At 31.3% G+C, this 18165-nt stretch overlaps 1 protein-coding gene across 1 annotated transcript in view; it reads right to left on the bottom strand.

The window, feature by feature from the left end:
• LOC107455346 (atrial natriuretic peptide-converting enzyme) overlaps positions 1 to 1511 on the bottom strand; it is a 411323-nt gene extending 409812 nt beyond the window's left edge. The window contains exon 1 of the mRNA XM_071188087.2: positions 1376 to 1511. The gene's annotated coding sequence lies outside the window, so the exon portion shown is untranslated. The remainder of the gene's footprint in view (positions 1 to 1375) is intronic.
• Positions 1512 to 18165: the final 16654 nt, after the last annotated feature.

Here is an 18165-nt window from a genome sequence, read left to right on the forward strand (position 1 = left end):
CAGATTTGTAATTGAAAACCAAACTAGAATTTCCGGTAAACTGTTACCATATGAATGGTTTAAATTACGCACATTATGGTTTATAACCAGAATTGTGTTTTTTTAACTGGAAATTTCTACTATAAGGTAAGTTTATTTTACCAGTTTTTCTATTCACAAAACAAAATAGAAATTTTATCAATCATCTAACTTAATTCGATCAATTCTTATTCTCTGCGGTTTACTTAAATTTAGGTATTTGTATCTGAATAGAAATTCGATGAAATAAAATTAGAGGTTTAATGTCAAAAGGTTCAAAATAATATTTTTACATAACCAAACTGCATATATAACAGCGTATTTTCTTACAAATAGCACAAAATTCTTCATGAGTTCAACTTAATAAACCACAACAAATTAAATGGTCTCTCCAAAATAAATTTTATATACAAGTAATTGAAATGGGAAATACATATTTCTAAAGAATTAAATATGCACGATACGTCTCATTACATTTAGTCTGACACGCATTACTGAAGGGCTATACATAATAAATATTAATTTAACTTTGGCTATTTCAGATTTGAATATATTTTTTGAATATCAAGAGCAAAATCTTCCTATGAAAGCATTAAATAAAATATTTTTCTTTATAATTCAGAATTAAACTTCTTTTTAATGAAATATTTTGAAGCAGATATGGTAGAGATTGTTTGCAAATGAATACATAATTTAATTTATGAAACATAAATATTAAGACAAACTTGAAATTTTTGAGAGTATTCGTTGAATAGTATAAATGAAAGTTTAGCATTTCTGTTTAAAACCCATTCATTACATGCGCTAAAAAATTTAATTGCGAAAAATAAATTATTTGTATATGCTATTGCTCTTCATCAGTGTTCAGAAGCATTGAAATACTGTTTACCACTTGAAAAAAAAAACCAAGAGTGTTTTAAAAGCATTTTTAATTTTCAAAAAGAGATATTTTTGCTTTAAAATTATTTATATGAGTAACTTTAAATATAAGTGCTTGGTATTTTTATTAATAAAAGTTTCTTTTTTTTTAATTAATGAACGTATTTAGCTTTTCATTGGAATAATACTATCGTTGGAATAATACTTCATCACAATATTACTTTTGTTTATGTTTATAAATAAAGAGAAAAGTTTATTCTGTTAAATACAATATCAAATAAAAAAAGTTTTTGTTGTCTTCACTAATGAAATTCTAAACAAAAGTTTCGGCAGAAATCAGAAATTAAGTAAATAAAAAATGTTTAAACATTAGCCAATGATCACAAAAACCCGATAAAAGAGTAGTTAAGAAGAAAGAAGATAAAAAAAAAATTTCAAACAAGCATGAAAATTTAGGGAATCTATCATAAAAACTTACTGGCAACACGAAACACAACTTTCAACTAACACTTCATAACATGTTACTTAAAACACTAGAGACTAGAAGCCTTAAAACACAAACACTTCCAGTGACTTCTTGTTATGGGGGCATAATCTTAAATGCACCTGAACAAATAACAAAGCAAACTAACTAACTAATCAACTTTTTTCAGAGTACCTATCCATGTATGGATATCTGCTCTTTCATCTAAATTGGATAATATGTGGTGGAAGGGAAGGGAGGTGCTGCGTTAACATTAAGTTAAATCTCAGAATGAACAATAATTGATAAAATCAAGTCTGAGACATATATAAAGATAAGTCGCAAGTTGATACATAATATAGGGAACAAATTGAAGATAAAGATAAAGAAAGAATATTTACACTATTTACAAAAGGGGGAAGACTCCCTGTGCACTCTCTCGCCATTGGTGCAGAGAACACAGTTTGTCTAGGGCAGTGGGGATAGTCATGATTATCCGAAATGCTTAGAGAGAACACAGTCGCTTAAGAAAAAAGCGGTTATCGGGCTGAAATTTTTATTGTCATCTATGAAATCAATGTCTAATAACTTATTGAATTTACATGTTGAACAATTTTTGGCACCTTTAAAAAAGGATGCATTGAGTTTAAAAAGGTACTCGTCTATTTTGTCGATTTTGAGGTCATTATAGAGGGTGTTATTTCTGACAAACCAGGGAGCCCCAGTGATTCGTCTTAGGGTTTTGTGTTCGAAGACTTTGAGTCTCTTTCTTTGTGTATTTGTAAGCGTCCCCCATGCCGGGGATGCATAGCTGAGGATTGGTCTTATGCACATTAGATAAATGTGCCTTTTCGTGTTTAAAGCCATTTTGCTATTGCTATTTAATATGGGTTTCAAAGCTTGATAAGCAGCTTCAGCTTTTTTAAGTATATTAGAGACGTGATATTTCCAATTTAGGGTGCAGTTTATAGTGATACCCAAATAGTTTGCTTTAGAGACTTTGGGAACTTCTTCGTTGAATAATAAGATTTTTTCGTAGTTTATAATTTTCTTTTTATATGTTTTGCGAATAATGAGAAGGTTTGATTTGGAGCTATTGATTTTAACCTTCCACCTGCTGCACCAGGCTTCAATATCTTTTACATTGTTTTGTAGTCTTTTAATTGCATTATTTACATTTAAGGATCGGCTGAGTATCGCGGTATCATCCGCATAGAAGGCTGTTTGAATATTTATATCTCCCCTGTTAACTGGGAAGTCTGAGCAGTATATTAGGAAGAGAATGGGCCCCAGAATAGAGCCTTGTGGTACGCCTGGTTGTATTTTTCTCCTTGTAGAGAAATGGTCATTAATTTTAATTTGAAATGTTCTATTGATTAAATAATTATTAATAATATGAACAAGATCATCAGGAATATTTTGCTGTATCATTTTATATATAAGACCAGTATGCCATACTCTGTCGAACGCTTTAGCGATGTCCAACATGAGTAAGGCAGTGGCTTGTTTTTTGAAGAATCCTTCACTAATAAATTCAAGTATTCGAATCAACTGTTTAGTTGTGGAGAGGTTTTTCCGAAAACCGAATTGTTCGTTCGGGAGAAAGCTTAATAGTGGGTAAATTCGATTTAATAAAATTCTTTCCATGATTTTAGATAGTGAAGATAAAAGACTAATCGGTCTGTAATTTTCTGCGTTTAAATGATTTTTCCCTGGTTTTGGGAATAGGATGATAGTAGCATGCTTCCAGTGATTTGGAAAATAACACTGTTTGATGCTTGCGTTGATTATGTTAGTGAGTTGGTTCAGTCTTAAGGGGGGTAAATTTTTAATCATGATATTGGTGATGTTATCGTAGCCGGGGGCTTTCTTCTTATTTAGTTTTTTGATGATGTTTTTGATTTCGTCATTATCCGTATAACTCATTGAGTTATTAATTTGATTTTTACTGAAGTAGGTATTATAGGTAGATATAATTTGTTGATCTGAGGATTTATCATTTGGTTCTTTATTTGGAGAAAATTGTTCTTCGATTGAGTTTGCAAATATTTCTGTCTTGTCTTTGTCTGCATAAATTTTTCCATTACCACTGTTTAGAGGCATGTTTATCGTTTTATTTGCTTTGAGGGATTTAACCATTTTCCATACGGAATTATCGCTTGTATTCAGGCCAATGATTTTTTCGTTCCAAACGTCTTGTCTGTATTCGGTAAGTTGTTTATTAATTGTTTTTTGAAGTCTGTTAATTTCTGTTTTAACGATAGGGTTATTTGTTTGCTGATATTCTTTTCTTAGTCGATTTTTAGTTCTAATTTGTTCCTTAATAAAATTTGGTATAATTTTATAATCGGCTCTGACTTTTGTCTCTTCTGTAGCTTCTGTGTACGCATTGTATAAGTCAGTAGTTAGGTTTTTAATATCTTCTTCAATATCGGCTTTGTTATTTAGGTTTTTCTTAAAATATGATAAGTTTAGAATATTTTTGTACAGAAGCCAGTCTGTTTTCTTCCTAGTCATGATTTTTTCTTCCTTATTAAAACAGGTAGTAGCAATTACTGGATAGTGATCACTGCTTAATTCGTGGAGTACCTCTAATGAAATGGGGGTATTGGAGTTTGTGATTAAAATATCTAAAATTGAGCTATTTTTAGAATAGTAGGTTGGTTCGTCTGGAGCGAATAAATTTAAGTTGAATTTATTGATTAGAATGTTTAGCTTCCTGCCACTATCATTTGTTTTCGCACATCCCCAATTTATATGTTTTGAGTTAAGATCTCCAACCACAATAGATTCGAAATTTATTGGAAATAAGTCCTTTATAGTGTCTTCCTGTATAGGGTGTCCGGGGGGGTTGTACATGCTCGTGATTTTAATTTTTCTGCTATTTTGAAGTGTGATTACAATAGAGACTTCTTCATAGCCATTTAAATTGTTCTGACTGAATAGTGTGGAGTTGTAGCATCTTTTAACATATAAAGCAGTACCTCCGCCTCTGCTTGTTGTACGGTCACATCTAAAAAGGTTATAATTAGCGATTTTACATTTATTAAATTTATTTAGGTGGGTTTCATTTATAGCTAGAATGTCCAGATCATACTTATAAATAAAATTTTTTGTTTCTTCTAGTTTGTTATTTAGGCTATGTGCATTCCAGAATGCGATCTTCAGTGGAATGAATTTATTTTTATTTAGATCCATATTTGATATCTAGTTTTGTTAGGGAGTCAGCTATTTCTTTTGCTATGATGGTTAATGCTGTTAGCTTGTCTGCTACTTCTTTAGCCTCTTTAATTTTTTCCTCGGCTGCGGAGATGGAATTGGTAGTTTGCTCTTTTAGTACCGCGGCCGCGTACGTTTTGCTTTCGAAAACTGCCTTCCTGGTCGGAGGTTGTTTATTTTTATTTTTGTTATTTGAGATGGCTAAGTATGTCGGGCATTGCCTAAAACTTGCAACATGGTTGCCCTGACAGTTTGCACATTTTGGAGAGTCATCCTTTGTTTTATTACAATCTTTAGTAAGGTGTTGTTCCGCGCATTTGACGCACTTTGGGTCGTGCCTGCAGCCATTCTGAGAATGTCTAAAAAGTTGGCAGCGATGGCACTGCGTGGGCCCTTGACCTCTTCCTCTGTATTTTTCGATTTTAACTCCACAATTTAGTAGATATTCTATTTGCCAGATTTCTTTGCTTTTTTCGCATTTTTTGAGTGTGACTAAGTAGAGAGGTATGTTTATTCTGTCTCCATTAACCCTTTTTGTTAATTGGACTACATTCTCTGGTGTGATATCATGCTCATTTCTTAATGCTAAATTAACTTCTTCAGAGCCGATTTCTTTCGGTACTCCACGAATGACGATTTTTATTAGTCTATCCTCTGGTAAGGAGTAACTGTGATATTTAATATTTGAATTTTCCAGGACTTGGACTATGGCCCTGTGTGCATCAGGGGTCCTAGTTTTAATATTCATTCTGTCCCCTACAGTTTTACCTGTAAATTCACTTATGTTCATTTCTTTCATTTTTGCGAGAAAATTTTTCCAATCAAAGTTAGGGTCTATAATGACTATCGGTGGGTTGGTTGCTGTTTTTCTCGGTTTTCTGAAATTATTAGCTTTTTTATTACTATCAATTTCCATGTCATTAGAATTTTTGTTTTCTTCTATTTTGTTAGTTTCGTTGTCTGAAACATCTGAATTATCTGAAATAGCTATTTTCTTCCTTTTGCTCGGATTGGTTATAATTGAGAGTTCTGGGTAATCCTCAGTTTTTTCTCCTGGGTTACAATTTTCGTTTTTATCCGTATTTAATTCTTCTAGTGCAGAGAATTTATTTTCGCTAATGAAATTTACTTTGGCAATATTAGTTTTACGGCCGGATCTTTTTATTGGGAAAGGAGCTGGGGGGTCATCCCTAGTTTGTTTAATCTTGATCAATTTTGGTTTTTTAGAACCATTTTCGAGAATTTGATCGTTTAACTTTTGAATATGCTGTTCAAGATTTGATACTCGATTACCCATCTCTGTTGTAGAGTTAAGTAGGGTTTCAATATATCCTGTTAAAATTGAGATAACTGTTTGGTGTATCTCATTTTGAATAGTTGGTGCAAAGACATTTTTAATGTTATTTACACTATCTCTAATTTTCGATAAATCGTTATTTTCGTCTGGGGGAACTAGGATAAGTTCGGTATTGTTATCAACGTTTAGGGTTATTTGCTCTATTTGATTTTCATCCGAATTTTCATGTGTATTCGATGAAATTGATTTGTGGCTCTTAAAAGGACCTTTTTTTGCAGTAATCCTATCCTGATCGGATATAGAATCCATAAGATCTTCCCATTCCGTGGTTAAATTGATCTCTGTAGGATCAGAAATGCTATTAGATGCCATCAGTTGAGTCGCACTAATTTCCGTGTCTACCCCGAAGACATGACACCGACTCGTGCCTTAGTTGATATCGGAAAGACAATTCAAAACGATCTTACCTTTAAAGGAAACTTTGAATCTATCACAAGGCAATTTTAATCGCACAACCTTCGTCCTCGTCGAGCCTCTCGAGTCACAAAGCAAACTGAAAACAAGCCCCCTATTTCAACAATTCCCCTACAACTGTAACTTTGAGTTCTAGCATAGTTGGGTCAGGGCTAAAGAGAAGAGCTGGTTTACTCATTTGAAGAAACTCTCGCCTCGCCAAAACTCCGATTTTCGCCTGGGACGTCACGTCGGCGCAAAGCTTGAACTTTTACTTCAGGAACGGAGCTTTCGATCCAACTAGCTCTAAATTAAACGCTTGTTAATTGCAAATAAGCTACATAATCTTTCCTCAAAAGTATGCACAGAATTAAAAATTCAGAAATAGGTTATTTAACTTGCGGAATTGTTAGAAAAAGCGTTTGTAAAATACACAACAAAAAATGTAGTTCCCGAAAATAGTGATATTCTAAACAATATTGAAGATATAATACATGACTTAACTAACCCCATTCCAATGTCTTGGGATATTGACCTTAATTTGGGAAAAAAAAATGATTAATTCACAAGGTAATCACTTCTATAACAATTCACCATCTAAATAGAAACCGCCCAGTTACATCAAAAAGAAAGACAGGCGAAAAAATTAAAAAATGGATAAAGTCAAAGAAAATAAAAACTTAAATGAATAGTTTAAATAATTAATAGTTAAAATTCTTTGATTTATATCATCTAATTTTTGATTTATATCGCGAATTTATTTGTTTCACTGGAATTTATTTGCTTATGCAGGTTTTTCCATTGCAATTCACTTATTTCAATTCTTAATAGACTGAATTATAGCCAAAATTTTAACCTTTTAAAAGAGATATCAGCTTTAGAAATTTTATCTTAAGATTTTATACTGTAGCACATTTCTAATAGGTTTGATGAATTACATGTCATTTATTTGAATTCAAATTTATTTTAAGGACTTAGTATTTACTAAAAAGATGTAATTTTTTTTTAAAAAAAAAGTTTTTTTATGGATTTGAATGATTGTTTTGAATTCTTAGAATTTTGTGCATTTGCAATGGAATTAAGCTAGTAGCGAGCGAAGCGACCTTGGTTTGCGAAGCAAACCATATAAGATTGCGTAGCAATTTTCGGGGGTTGGCGAGCGTCAGCGAGCAGGTGGCGCAGCCCACTAGTATTCAAGATCATTGTGATGTAATTTAGCTAATAACTATATGTGTACTAGTAATTGTTTTAATATTCAGTATCGTATTCCATCCTTAACCCTTGACCGATAATTGTCCCCTTAAGGCAGGTTGCTTATTCCTATTTTCAAACTTTATATTAACCTACATCTTATTTCTCTTTTCCTATTTCCCTTTCCCTATAATTCTTCTCTATCTTCGTTCTTCTTTTTGTTGCTAAAAGTATAGACTTGTTAATATTTTTTGTATTTTTATAAATTCAGTTAAACACAGGAAGAAAAAAATACTAATGTTTTGACTTCACATTTGAAAAATGTCCAAATTTATAAAGTTATACTTAATGTGGAAACTTAAAGACAGTTTCTCTATATATTCATTGTTTTGTCTTTTACACTAGAAGAGCCATACGTATCATTTTAATTGTTTTTTGTTATTTCTTACGTTTCTGCACTCATATTTCGTGATTTTTCCTAACTTGTTTCTAAGTATAGCTATATCAAAATTTCATGTCGTTTGTTGATTAGTAAATTAAATAATCACAGAAATACTTAAAGCTGACAAAGGAGGTCATTTTGACCCTTATCATTTTGGAAGTTTCAAGAGATAGAGCCGGGATAGCCTGATTGGTAGGGCACTGGACCCATGACCAAGGGTTCGTGGGTTCGATCCCCGCCGGCCGAAGACTCCCCGTGTAGTAAATGGTGACTAATGCACGTTAAATCTGTCGAGTCAAAGTCCTCCATGTTCTCATAACAAATCAATACCACTGGAGGTACTGATCCAGGAGTTTCCTTGTCTTCTGGATTGGTTCAAAATTACAAGGGTACTGAAACTTAGTAGTCGTAAACGCAAAATTGGGTCTGCTGTTCAACGACGAATATAAATCTAAATCTAAACAAGAGATCGTTTTCTCCTATTTTCAGTGTCACTTCGTCATTATGTCCCCTTTTTCACTGCAAAATGGAAAAAAAAAAAAAACAATTTATAGGGACAAAAGGAAAAACCATAATTCTGAATTGTATTTATAATAATAAGGTTGAAGACGACAACACATAGAAGTCAAACACTGTCCATTTACTTCAATAGTGCGAAATGTGGCGTAGACTTAGACTAGTTGCTGAGAAATTATTCTACAACAAGATGTGAAAGTCGGCTCGCATGTTTTTAAAACACTTGTGATACTGCTGTCCTCAATGCAAGAAATAGATTTCAAGGAATCTTTTGTTATCTCAATAACGAATTGTGAATTCATACTCAATTTTAACGAACATGGCTTTGAAATAAACAAGATATGCCTCTCGTTGCGAAAATTGAAGACGAGCGTTAATCATTAATGTCTCTTTCACAAGCACCAGTACTGAACTTAAGGATTTTTTTGCTGTAAAGCCTAAATCCTTAGGATTTGTGAAAGTAATGAAATAATTTAATAAAGTCCTAAGAATTAAATAAACGGCGTATAATGTATTTATTTTTTTATTTAGTAGGGTTTTTTTTCTTGTTAAAATAAATTTTTGTTATTTCGAGATCAATTAAAAATTTCCGACTCTTCGGCATTGTAACGGTATAATCCGAAAAATTTGACGTTCCAAATGCACAAATCTCTCTTAGGAAAATTATAGACATATGCAAAGGGGGGGGGGAATAAAAATGAAAAAAATAACAAACAACTGATTTAAAAAAAAGGATGACATTTTTCTTAAAAAAACCCGGAAAATAAAAGATATCTTTTCATCAGTCCACACGATTATATCCGCAAAAAAAAATGCTTTCTGATATTGTATCAATATAGCCAAAGCAAAATATATTAATACAATAGTGTGAAGAGCACTCAAAAAAAATTTTTTACAGAAATTACAACAAATAAAATAGAACTTAATAAGTAAAAATAACACGTAAAAACAGGAAATAAAAGAAAAGAAAAAGAAAAAACAGTATAAAACAAAAACTATAAAGCGAGTAGCGAAATCAGATGTACTTACATGAATGGGAAATTTTTCAAGAATGATTTAAAAATATTTTCGCAACAAGATTGCCAGATTACAAAATATGAAAACAAAAGCGCAAATTGAGTGTAAATAGAGGATTTTAAAGAGCCGTTCTTACTCCATTGCTGAAGTGATTTGCTATGCTGTGCAAAGTAGACAAATATGAAAATAAAATCTCCCGCAAAATGCGGGAGAGTTGGCAGGTATGTATATATATATATATATATATATATATATATATATATATATATATATATATATATATATACATACCTGCCAACTCTCCCGCATTTTGCGGGAGATTTTATTTTCATATTTAAAGTGGTAGTAAATATATACTATTTTTTCTTTTACAAATTTAATTTTTAAATGATTTTGATCACCACTATTCTTACAAAAATTAAGGTTATATATTAATATGCGTTACTATCATGGCTGTCAACTTAATTTTTTTCAAATACAACGTATTTGTTTGCTTAAAATTGAAGTTTTAATTCCATTTTGATACCACTGGGAAAAATGATAATGGAAGGGATTAAAAGTTGGCACGTCTGTATATATATATATATATACCACGTGCTCATTGTTTAAACACTGAAAGCTATTAGTGTGAATTTATTCCTTTTTATAAGACAGTGCAAAAATTATTTAAGTTATTGTTGCATTAAACCGTAATTAATTTAACTCGACTGCAAAAAAAAAAATGAAATATTTTACTTATCATTTAAAACTATATTACCCGGAACACTTAAGAGAATAATACAAATATATTTAGTTAAAAGTCCTTTAATGGATCTCTATAATAATTTTCAGCGTGAATATTTACTCAAGTGTAAATTAGTTTGTTAAAATTTTACCATTAAAGTTGAACAGATTATTTTTAAACTGAAATAAGTTTATGTATTAATGTGCATAGGAGAAAATATTTTAACCGTACTTAATGTAGAGTTTAATGGCATAGGTCCAAAAAAGAACATGCCACTCTGAAAAAAAAAGGCAAAGTAATGCAAAGAAAGCAAAGGCTTTAAAAGTGTATGTTACTAATACATCTGTATGTTACTAATACAATAAATTACAAGATTTGATAAAAAGAATAAAGGTATTAAATAATGCAGGTATAATCAAAAGTGTATGAAATGCGTTAAAAGTGAACGTGCAAAATTATATAGTATATAAGTAAGAATACAAAAGTAAATAAAATTGAAAAATGCCAATAGCACGCAGCAAATGCTAGGCTAATAAATTTTATCTAACAAGTCTTGTTAATATAAAATGAAAATACCGAGAAAATTAAAACTATATCAGGTAAAACTTAGACAAATGATAAGAATATATGTAGACCTGCCTATTTCTGTGGTTTTTTAGTGATGGATTTTTCTCCCAATTACTTAAAGCTGTAAAGAATTTCTGTTTTAACATTTGATTCAAAAAGATTTTGACTACCATGATATGTAAATAATTAAAAGGTACATATAAAATGTAGGAAAAGCAAACAGTTATGTATTTAATGATGGCAACATTTTAACGCATTTTACTTACTCATTTATTTAGCCACCACTTTAAACAATGTGGAGAGCTTGAACTTTCGGGTTGTTAATTTGCAATCCAGTGGTATTTAATGACATGATCTCTAGTTTGGAGATTTTCTTCTTGGTTGTAGTTGGTAGCAATTATTATGAAAACTTTTCCCTTATAAATTTGTTACATGAACTAAAATAAAGTGAAAAATCTAGTTTTTATTTTTTTTATTTAAGAAACTGAACACCAAACTGAAGAACGGGTCGTTAAAAGCCGCTGGATTGGAAAATCGATACTCCATTGGCAGCTGTGTATATGAAATCATGGGTAGAATGCTACATATAAATAGATAGCTCACATGTCCGTTAAGAAAAAAAGTTTTAGTGGTAGCACTGTTTAAAAATCAATACTTATGTATCAAAATATAAAGTTGAAAAACAATTATTTTGTAAACCATGATAAATACGAGGGTTGTAAATTAAATAGTGGCAACTTAACCTTGAAACTCACAAAAGGGTGCGCATGCGTAAATAGGGTATGGGTGCGGTGAGGTGACGCTGTTGTCGATGTGTAGAGTGCAAAGAACAGTCGATTTGCTTAGAAGGGTAGTTGTTGCGTGGCGTTAAAGTGTGGAGTTTCGTTTCCATCGCTCTAAAGCATGTTGTGAAAAGGCTTAATGACGAAAAAAGACGAGATGCTTGAATCCATCGTGCTACTGTCCTATATGGTAAAGCATTTGCTCCAAAGGCTTCCACTAATCCTCGATAGCATTCTGTTGCATTTTTGCCACGGGCAACCTCGATTGTAAGCCACGACCGCTGATCACCTTTTGAAAACATGCTTTAGAGCGATGGAAACGAAACTCCTCACTTTAACGCCACACAACAACTACCCTTCTAAGCTAATCGACTTTTTTTTGCACTCTACACATCGACAACAGCCCCACCTCACAGCTCCCATATCTAATTTGCGCATGCCCGTCCTTCTGTGAGTTTAAAGGTTAAGTTGCCACTATTTAATTTACAACCCTCGCAAATGATTCTAACATATGTATCTAAGAACTGTTAATTAAGTATTTATGCTTTTGCAGAAATTGCTAAATTTTTGGAAAACTTTTATTACATTTATTGTTATTTTATTATTTCTGTTTAATCTTTTCTAACGACCAATCAAATTAGAATCTATGCAATTATAAGAAAATGATTAAAAGTATACCGGGTGACTGTAAAATAAGTTAGACAACTTAAAAGCTCTTGCATGGCGTAAAATTCCTGAAAACTTATGTAAACGTACAATGTATAATGTCAAGATCAATTTTAAAAACCATTATCCAGCTTTCAAAAACTTTCCGTATAGTAACACCTATTTTTCCTGGAAATGCGCGATCATAACGTGATCCTCGTAATTTTCTTTTCTGCTAAGTTCTTTGCTGAAAAATTAAAATGCAATCAGAAACGCGGTAAGTTGTATGTTGCATCTTGCTCTCTTCATCTCTGTCTAGTGTCATAAATATTCATGTTAAACTTATTTCCAACAACGTTTTAAGTTTTTTTAAAGTAAATATCCTGTTTTGAAAGGAAAATGGCATTACCATTTGAAAATTCTGGAATTCCGCCGTTGTAATCGCAACCGTAAGAGCTGGATAATCGTTTTTAACTCTTTTCTTAAACACATACCTTATTATACATTTATATGACATTTTATAATTTACATTTATGTTCATTTTATTTTAATATGCTTAATATATTTTATAATTATTGCTAGAATTATACTTTATAACGGAATATAATGTCAGCACTAATTTATATTTAAATAATTGCAGGCAATTCTAACTAATCCCCTTTTCTTTTAAGTTTGTAATCTAGGGATTAAAAATAATAGAGGCTAATGTACGAACATAAATATCAGTTTAACCAGTAGTTAGAAATAAATCTCAATCAGAATTAACGCGATCATAAATCTTTTCAAACAATAACTTAGCATGCAAAAGAAACCTATATTACGATTTAATGCATACCTACTTTTACTTGCTTGTTTAAAATAGAAATTGTAACGCATGGCTCTTTAAAATAATAAGAATACTAGAGCACAATGATTCAAACTAAAATTCCAACAAATGGTCTAACACAAACGTTTCGTTGCCATGGAAACAATGGTAATTATTTGAAGCCAGTATAGCATAAAAATATCCAATATGCAACCCTAAAATATACATTCTAAGAATCTGGTTTAAATTCAGCATTTTAACTGTTCAAATAATTAGAGTCAAATGAACGAGATCTCAAATGTATACATTTGAAAACAAATTATTTGTCAGCAAATATACTGGCCATTTGCAACGTCAATTGTGTAGTTACCTAAGACCAAAAGGCTTTTAACTTATCCCTTTATCCACCAATATGTATTGTCCTTTGATTGGTCTAATTCCGAAAGTTATAGTTTGAAACCACCTTCCCCTTTGGCGATTTCGAAATACGATTACGGGGTCAAATGTCGCCATCAAAGCAGTTAAATCCACAACTCCGATCTTCTAAAACCGTTAGGGACCTTCTATATCATCAATTTCCTGCTTAATTTCAAAGCACAGTAAGAACTTGTTTCAGTTTGAGACTCCATGTTATTTACATAAAACGGAAACTGATTTATGTTCTACAATTCAAATACGTTAAAGGGATTTAACTACAATTTTGCTAGGATTCTAACAATATATTTCATAGGATTTTTACAGATCCTGATTCGCAATTCATCGACTATTAAGATCATTTAAAAATAGTTTATCCACTAATATCTGAATTAATTTACCAAATTTAGTTAAAATTTACATCAACTTGAGAAGATTTCTTTGTTAAATGGACGTACGATTCGATACAATATTGTGTAATATAATGCAATAATAAAAATTGATATTTCATGTAGTTCAAATTGACTACCTAGTTTTGTTTTGATTGATAAATTGCTTGTTAAATATTTAATGCGCAGTTTATTAGAGCGTGAAGCTATACATATTTTTTTTAAAATATACTATTTAATATTTTGACACCTTTTTGTTCTTAATTCTTAGTTGTTAGTTCGCTTTTTTCACAATTGCAGTCATATTTAGTTAAGAACGATTTTTATGGATGCAACTAAGATTTCGGCTCGCTTTATTAACATGTAATTTTCAACAAGATTGTAAATTTGCAGCTTTTCTATAATTAAATTGCTTGATTGAATGTAGGGTTTAAAGGCACAAGGTCCAAAGATGGTCATGCTGCGCCTAACAAACGGTTTTAAAATAAAAGTAAATGTATATTACGATGTATATCTTAGGTAAATATATATTACAAATTTTCCTCATTAAAAATCACACGGAATTCATAAAACTAGATAATTAAATTGCATCCATATTTATTTAAGAGCAATATTTTGATGTCACTGAGATTTTGACTCGTTTTTATAACATATTTTTTTGAACAAGATTGCTAATTTTTCATTTGTGATAAAAACAGTCACTTATTTTTTAATAATAAAGTTTAGTCTAATACTTCTTATGTATACAAATTCGTAAAGCATTTTTATGACCTTAAAAACGCAGTTTGACTTCTTAGAGACGGCTGGTGCAACAGTAGTACTCTAAAAATGATTCCCTTCACGGCGGCAGCGGAATGGCATTTATACCATAAAATTCTTTCCTCAACGACTGTAAAACTCACTTTCAACTTCTCTACGATAAGTTGTAGAGTAATGAAAGTAGAATTGTAAAAGAGTTATATGAAATTTGACACTGTAAGCTAGCATGTACTGACCATCGGTCTGAAAATAATTTGAAACAAATGTTCTTCAGATTTCTTTTGTTTTTCCTCTACCTGTTAGTAGGTTGACCAGTTATTTTAAAAACTACGGTAGATCTTTAAAATGGGTGTTTAAATAATGAGTAGATCAACAAATTCTTAAAGAAACAGGATAAAAAAATTTCAGGCAGTCATTCTAAGTGCTCTGAAGAAGATGAAGTAACTATAAAAATGATTTTTGGCGAATAACATCCAAAAAGATTATGCGTAGCAAGCTTTTGCATGGCATTAAATTTATACTTAAGATCCTGCAATAGTAAATTTTAGGGAGCACTCAAGTGCTGTTCGTTTCATCGTTTTTGATATTTTTTTTAAGTACAATGATTTTGCAATAAAAACGTCGAATTGAATTGCTTTGAATAATGGTGCAAAAAAGGACATGCATCAAAACGTCAAAATAATTTTAGAAACATTTGCATTATACAATATCCCTCATTTTTTTACTTCTTTTTAGAAATTGATGGATGATTTAAACCTAAGTGAAAAAAATTAACTCCAAGCAAAATAAGCTGAAACCCTAGGAGGAAGAGAGCAAATTTATGCAGTTAAGAATTGTACATTCAAATTTGTTAAAGTCAAAACTGATATAGAGATAATGATACAGAATCATTCATCAATTTCAACTTTTAGAATATATGACTTCAACGACCGAAACTGTTTGCGTATTTATTTAAAGTTTACTAAAGAATAGAGCTAAGAAAGGGAAAAGAATAGAAAAGCATTGGTTTTCCAAAGAGAAAAATGGAAGCAGCTATTGACAAATGGATCTTCCAAAAGTTAGTAAGGATTCGTGTTTCATGAAAAGGTGACGGTCAGCAATGTATGGCTCGCTTAAAACATGCTTTTAAAAAACATTTCTCCAAATATATTCGGTAAAGAGAAGCAATTTATTTATTTCTAAATATGCAAGAGTTAAGCTTTTCTGTTTGAAAATCTATGTAAATAGCTTAACAATGATGTGTGTTTTCACTGAGAGTTAAAAAAGAAAAATATTTTTTTTACGTTTCAACATAAAACTGAAAAATCCATTAATAATTTCAGATATTTAGTTTAAAAATAAAATAATATTTGTTATATTAGAAATTCTAGATTCGTATGTACACAAAACACTCTTATTCGTGAATATAATTTTAACGGTTTTTTAAAATATGCAATTTAGTTTTCTGTTATGTCGTCCAGGTGGTTAGCGTGCCTGCGGAGCTGATGGTTGCGGGTTCGAATCCTGCTCAGGGCATGGATGTTTCTCTCTCTCTCTGTGTTCTACGTCCTTTCTCTTTTGTGTGATTGTGTGAATGTGACCCGCCCTATAAACGGGTTTGTGGTTGTGTGACGTGGGAGACGCTGCTCCCCGTCGTCGCTTCACCACAGGTGCCCACTGGGTAACGAGAAGAGAGTCGCAGTTCTGGCATTATAGACCAATGGGGCAATACATCCCAAGTGCCCGCCGTAAGAAAAAAAAGTTTGGAGTTATTGGAGCAAGAGCTCTTTATGGTATACTACTACTGCTTGATTTAAGATATATAATTGAAGAATGAAATTTAAAGTACAAGTCATTGTGAGGTTTACTTACAATGGATAAAAACAATGAGGAAGTGAATGTTGTCTCTGGATTTTAAATTAAATTAGTCTTAGGGTCAAAATATTTTTCATAGTAAGTGATTCCATACAATTGGATTTCTGTGGAGAAGGCTATAGCAAAACTCATTCGCTTTTTGTTTCTCATGAATAATATTTAAAAAGTGACTGGTTTTATTTTAGTGCTACAACTAGGAGTAAATATAGATTTTAAATTTTTTGCTGCGAATTAAATGTAGGGTACGATGGCGCAAAGTACAAAATATATGTTCTTTTAATTTATTTTGCGTATTACTTAACATTCAATATTTTAGTTTATAACAATCGTTGAACAGCCGACCCAATTTTTGGGTTTACGACTACTAATGTTCAAGTCCGTAGCCTTGTAATTTTAAACCCAATCTAGAAGACAAAGGAACTTCTGGATCAAGTATTGGGAGAAATTTTGCCTTTGTGGTGGACTTTTCGATGGAACTTTTTTTTTCGTTACATGGAGAGGAAAAGGACAAGAACCTCTCACTGCTTGCCTGACTTCTATGGGACTTGCCTGACTTCTCTAACCCATGATCCATCTACTACTGAGGATATTTTACTTCAGCACTATGGTCGAAAATATTCGAATTGAAAATATTCGAATTAGATTCATTAATTATTCGAAAAATCACTGTTTGTAAAATCTTGTATATTACTCAATGCTAATGACATGGTAAGTTTTATGATTCAGAAAATCACTGTTAATGCTCACAAGAGTATACGTGATTTTGCACTGGTTGATTGATTGATTGAATATGGGGTTTAATGGCACAAAGTCCAAAGGAGGACATGCTGCGCCAAACAAACAGTTTTAAAATAAAGGTAAATGTATATTACAAATTTTCCTCATTAAAAGTCACACGGAATTTATAAAACTAGATACAACGTGACAGAGGTATTCAAAAGTGAGTAAAATCAGATAAAATGTAAATGCAGTAAAGCATTATAAAACAGTTGCATTCAAAGATGAATAAAATCAGATAAAATTGTGAATAGGATAAAACAGTTATATAACAGTATAAAAGACCAATTGCGCGTAGAAACGCAAAAATGTTAGGATGATGAGAGTCACCTAACAAATGATTTTGCACTGGCGGTACACCTAAGAATTATAATTTTAAGCATGGTTTCCATAAGAATATAGTTATTTTTATGTATTTAAATTTGATACAAAGATACTTTGGGATTTGATTGATTAAATATAGATTTTTTATGGCGCAAGGTCCAAGAGATATTTTAGGATAAGATACATAATCACTAAATAAAGAAATGTAATTATCAAAAATATTTTATTTTTTACTTGAGTCATATCGCTGGTTCAAGACTAAAACGACACTTCAGCACCCACTTCTCATGCTATTTGAATGAGAAATGAGTACAGAAGTGTCGTTTTAGTTTTGAACCAGCGATATGTCCTACAAAAACCCTAGAACCACTCATTACCTTTACAGATAAAATTTAAAATATAACAATAAATGCACTTTTGAAAGTTGAATTTCCTACAACAGAAAGGTATCGATATTTTACTATTTATCACATTATATAACATTTATTGAATAATAAAATTCAAATAAGAATGTATTAATAACTACACAAGCAATTATTAAGTACAACAAGACAGTCTAAATATCAATGTTAGCATTTAGCATCGAAAACAATTGAGTTATTACTGCAGCTCCCCAGTTTAATTCAAGTT

The sequence above is a fragment of the Parasteatoda tepidariorum genome, chromosome 12 (assembly GCF_982258835.1).
Source record: "Parasteatoda tepidariorum strain Cologne lab strain chromosome 12, Ptep-v5.0, whole genome shotgun sequence".
In the NCBI taxonomy this organism is placed as follows: Eukaryota; Metazoa; Arthropoda; class Arachnida; order Araneae; family Theridiidae; genus Parasteatoda; species Parasteatoda tepidariorum.